We start from the raw sequence: 4272 nt of genomic DNA on the forward strand, positions 1-4272 counted from the left end.
AGAAATAGACTCACAGGTACAGAGAACAAACTAGTGGTTAGCAGAAGGGAGCAGGATGGGGGAGGCGCAAAAGGTGAAGGGGATTAAGAGGTACAAACTATTAGGTATAAAATAAATACTTTTCAAGGATGTAATGTACATCACAGAGAATATAGTCAATATTTTATGACAATGATCTTAGTAATTCAAATAGGGAGTGCAAGAAAAATAACAGGTTTGGAAGTTAGGTAATTAATTTAGTTTTTATATTTTGGGTTTGAGATGTCTTCAAGACACCTAGAGAAGAGTGCAATAGGAAGTTGAAAATAAAAGTTTGCAGCTCAGAAATGATGAGCAGAAAGGAGAAATTATGTTACCAAGAGTTTAGTGTAAGTGATAGCAACTACCACTCCAAAGGCTGGATGAGCAAAAGAAGAAATGACGTTACCCAGATTCCATAAATGCTGCTGGGACAGTGCTACCATCGCTGCTATTGGAACCTCTATCCTACTACTAGAATTTAAGAGTAAGAATTTAAGAGTGAGACCCCCATAAATATTTCTGGAGTCTGCAGTTGCCTGATATTGCTGCTGTCAGGGCCCCAAACAGAGAAACATAAAGCTTCTCTCCCTTTTTCCTGCCTTTCCCCTATTATGTTAGTGTCTTCCACCGATAGAACCTGATAGAAATGTTTGCAAGGGAGTTTAGAAAAGCTATTTTTAGGCTTGTAGCTCTCTACTATAGAGAGGAGACCATAGAAGAGCTAATATGGGGCTGAAAGTCAACAGACATTCAGAATCGTCCTTCCATTTGGTTGTTCAGCATCCATTAAATGGCCTTCCAACTTTATTTAAACTTCCAAAGAATGGCAATGTTTCAGCCTAAAGATTCATACAAATTAAGACATTCTCCCTCTTTTCTCCAAATGGAAAGACAAAAATTCTCATAGGTTACTATATCCATCTCAGTGTGGTACTGGTGTCTCTTCTAATTTAGTCATAATCCCATAACCTAGAGACCAAATTCTAAAGTTAACCCCCAACATTTCCTTCATAATGAAAAATAAAAGAAAAAAGGGAATTTGAAATTTGTCAATGAATATTATACATACACAATGACCATAAACACTTTAGGAAGAAAACAGTCTTAGTTTCTATAATCATAATTCTACTAATCGTAAACTATTGGAATATTTATTTATGGCTGTCTTATTTTACTACCAATTGCATTCTTCTTTTGTCTTCATCCAAGATCTCCAATGATGGTGATTCTTTGCTTGGTGGAGTGAATGAAATTTTAATTTTTACTAGGTTATGTAATTTGCATACTTTTACTACTTGATATGTAAATACTATGAGGCACCACAGAGAATCACTTGGGTTTCAGACATGATCTTTCCTACCCTGTTGTGTAACAGCAGTACTAGTACATCTTGATCAATGGGATCAATCTTCTTAGCTGGTTTAATAAGCTCTTTTTATTGAATCAGAGGTATAAGGGGACAGAAATGGCTGGTGACTTTTTAGTTTCAGATCAATGGAAAATCGTTTTATCTTTTTGTTGGATTTATTTATTGGGAAAGATGACATGCAAAGGAGAGGACAGAAAACAAAAATTTATGAATGCTATTAAAATTTAGATAAAAATATTTTTAGTTATAAAAGCACAGATTTTGTAGTTAGATGTAGGATGTGATTACAGGTCTAGTACCTACAATTTCTGTGGCAAGTTTGTTAAATTGTATAATGCTCAGTTTCTGTTGATAATATTATATGTAAATAATATTCTCTATTTTCATTGTTGTGAAGTTAAGAGAAAATGCATGCAAAGTGCCTCAGACATGGTTAGAACTCAATAAACAGTATTTTAGAATCTAAATTAGTTTATAGAAAAAGTTAAAATTACAACATAAATGAATGATATTATATTGGAATGGTTTGCACTTGGATGCACAATTCACAAAGTTTTATTGCATATATGCTCAAGTAGGGAAAGATTATCATTTCCCAAAGTGTGACTTATGTTTGGTATAAAATCTTATACCTGTGTCTTTGGTTGATGATTATGATGGCAACAACGACGATGATGCCTTTGATGATTGTAATATTTCAGTTAAAAGGTTGATCTGGAACTTACATGCCTGGTCTTTATTTTTATTACTGCTTTCTTCATGTCTTTATTCCTAAGTGAGTAGATGATTGGATTTAAAAGGCGAGTAAAAATCGTATAAAACAGAGAGGATCTTATCTATGGAGACATGGGTGAATGGCCATATATAGATAAAGAGGCAAGGTCCAAAGAATAGTACCACCATAGTAATGTGGGCTGAAGGAGTGGACATGGTCTTGGAATACCCACTGGAGGAGCGATGATGGGCAGTAATCAGGATGATGCTATAGGAGATGAACAGAAAGATGAAACAGAACAAAGAATGTAGTCCACTGAATGCCATGACTAATAGCTCCAAGACACAAGTGTCAGTGCAGGCAAGTTTGATCACCTGAGGAAGACCACAAAAAAACTATCCACAACATTGGGGCCACAGAATGGTAAAGTCACTGTGAAAACCATTTTGGCTAATAGTATGCACAAACCCAGTAGTCCAGGAGAAAAGTGCAAGTCCGATGCAAATACGATGACTCATAATATTTTTGTAATGGAAGGGTTTGCATATGGCAATTAATCTATCAATTGCCATGGCTATGAGCAACACCATCTCACGTCCACTTAAAAGGTGAAGGAAAAACAACTGGGCCATGCAGCCTTCATAGGAAATGGCCTTATTCTCACTAATTAAGTCACTGATCATTTTAGGAGTAGCAAAGGAGGCCAGAGACATATCAATAAAGGAGAGGTTGACCAGTAGGAAGTACATGGGAGATTGTAATTGAGGGTCCAATTTCACTACCAAGATAATAATGAGGTTACTTGATAAAATGGGATGGAAATAATGGAAAAAAAGAAAAAAAAGAAAATCTGTAACTCATGAAACTCTGTGAGTCCCAGCAAAATAAACTCAGACACTATGGAGTGATTTTGTTTTTCCATTTGTTTGGCTGTTGGCATATGTTACCTAAAACAAAATCAAAATAGATTAAAGTCTTTTAGTTAAAGATGAAAGATAAAATACATAGTCACTTAAATTTTCTTCCTAAAATCCACTGAAATGTGCAAAAAGAATCAAAAGTATTGAACAACACTGAATCCAAAATTTTTTTGAAAGGATTGACATAATTTCTTAGCAGAGATTATGAGGAATATCTGACATAAACCAAGATGTTTGACGAAAACTGAAGCTGTCAATATGTAACTCATATTTGGACTAATCTTGAGAAAAGTGATTATCTTAGTTGGTGAGAGAGTATGGAAGTTCCTTGCCACCTTTTTAGAATTTGAGAAATAGATTTATTTGTCCTCCATAGACAAAAAATAGGACATTTCCATCTTGAAATCTATTTCTTCACTGCATGATAATAGTAAGGGTCATGTAAGTGAAAGAGAGGTCGAATGGTTTTCTAATTATAAGCAGGACCAAGTAAAATGAAATTGAGTAGCTGGACTATAGAGCACTGACAATCTAGGAGTTTGTTCTGTAGTTGCTGCTGAAAGTCAGATGAACAGAGATAAACATTATGAGTCTTTGAGACATATGAATGTATAGTTGGTGCAATTGAGAAGGCTTCTCACCTTATTTTTTCCTGAGGTAGAAGAAGGGTCCAAATATTTGAGTCTTCTCCCATGGGCCCTGATTTCCTCTGGGCCCATGAATTTAGTAGATTGGGGGGTACAGTGTTCAGAGATAGCCTAAATGGATGCTTGCTGCGGGCTTGTAGATCCCCAATAAACGAAGGAGGATGTACAGGGAACACATCCGTGTTGTTCTAGATGTGTAAAGCAGACCTGCACGGAATGACATCCATTTACACATGAATATTGCTAGCCAGAATTTTTGAAACAAGATAACAAGGAAGATATGCCAGATATCTAAGAAGAGATAGTAACACACCACATTGTTTTTCAAGTGACACCTGAAAAAAAAAAAAGAAAAGGAGAAAACACAAAAGAGTTCCTATCTGACTGAAGACCTCGTTAATAGAAGTAAATACAATGTAGTTTAATAATATTTTGAAATATTTTAAGAATTCAGAGAAGTGCAAAAACAATATAATAAAGATCTTCAGTCTGTTATTCAGAATTAACAAGTACTTGTATTTTTATCATTTTGCTTCACAATTTTTAAATAAAATAAAAAATATTGGCAAAGGTAAAGTTCACTTATCATCTTACTAATTT

General features: G+C 34.8%; 1 pseudogene; it reads right to left on the reverse strand.

The window, feature by feature from the left end:
• Positions 1 to 2161: 2161 nt before the first annotated feature.
• Positions 2162 to 2854, reverse strand: LOC133084669 (olfactory receptor 4K3-like; annotated as a pseudogene).
• Between the last annotated feature and the right edge of the window lie 1418 nt (positions 2855 to 4272).

The sequence above is a fragment of the Eubalaena glacialis genome, chromosome 2, assembly GCF_028564815.1.
Source record: "Eubalaena glacialis isolate mEubGla1 chromosome 2, mEubGla1.1.hap2.+ XY, whole genome shotgun sequence".
NCBI lineage: Eukaryota > Metazoa > Chordata > Mammalia > Artiodactyla > Balaenidae > Eubalaena > Eubalaena glacialis.